We start from the raw sequence: 726 nt of genomic DNA, 5'->3' as shown, positions 1-726 counted from the left end.
TACGGTCAGGGTCCAGGGATAAAGATAGTTCAGTCCTAAAATATCTAAATATATCTTAGGGTTGATGAAACAAATTTCTAGGGAGCTGGGAATTTCTAGGGAGCTGGGAATTTTAAAAGGACAGGATGAGTTAAACTACAGGGTGTACCACATCATATTAGATCGTGTATATATATATAATTGTGATTTTAGGGACTAATCTGAAAATTAAAAAACAATAAATTATTTTTAATAAACGTCTATCTAATATGATATGGGACGCTCTGTAGTTTTTTTTAAGTCAAAGTCGTTCTTCCCCTTTGCAGATTCACTACCTTAGCTAGTGTACTTGAAGTGTTACGCGGGAAATGTTTTTAAATCCATTTGCAACATAAAATGTGATCAAAATGTTTCGGAATGTTTCTTCTAAAAGTTTGCTTTTATTCCATACCCCCCCCCCCTTTCCACGGACCGAAAATTTTAAAATCCCTCTGCCTTTTTGTGCTTAGTAAATAAGTGCCGTATACATTTTGCACGCACACTCCCTTTAAAGCAAAGTTTTCTTTAATGCCGTCATCCAGGAATGTACTTTCAATCCTTAAGTACTTTCACTGTCACCCCACTTGCACACCACGCTAAACTAATTAGATCTAAACTTGTCCTGACAATAAACATCCACACACGCTAAACTAACTAGATCTAAACTTGTCCTGACAATAAAATCCACACACGCTAAACTAACTAGAT

This window comes from Eurytemora carolleeae, unplaced genomic scaffold, assembly GCF_000591075.1.
Source record: "Eurytemora carolleeae unplaced genomic scaffold, Eaff_2.0 scaffold676, whole genome shotgun sequence".
NCBI classification, from domain to species: domain Eukaryota; kingdom Metazoa; phylum Arthropoda; class Copepoda; order Calanoida; family Temoridae; genus Eurytemora; species Eurytemora carolleeae.
The sequence above is the reverse complement of the archived record's forward strand: the minus strand, read 5'-3'. Positions refer to the sequence as shown.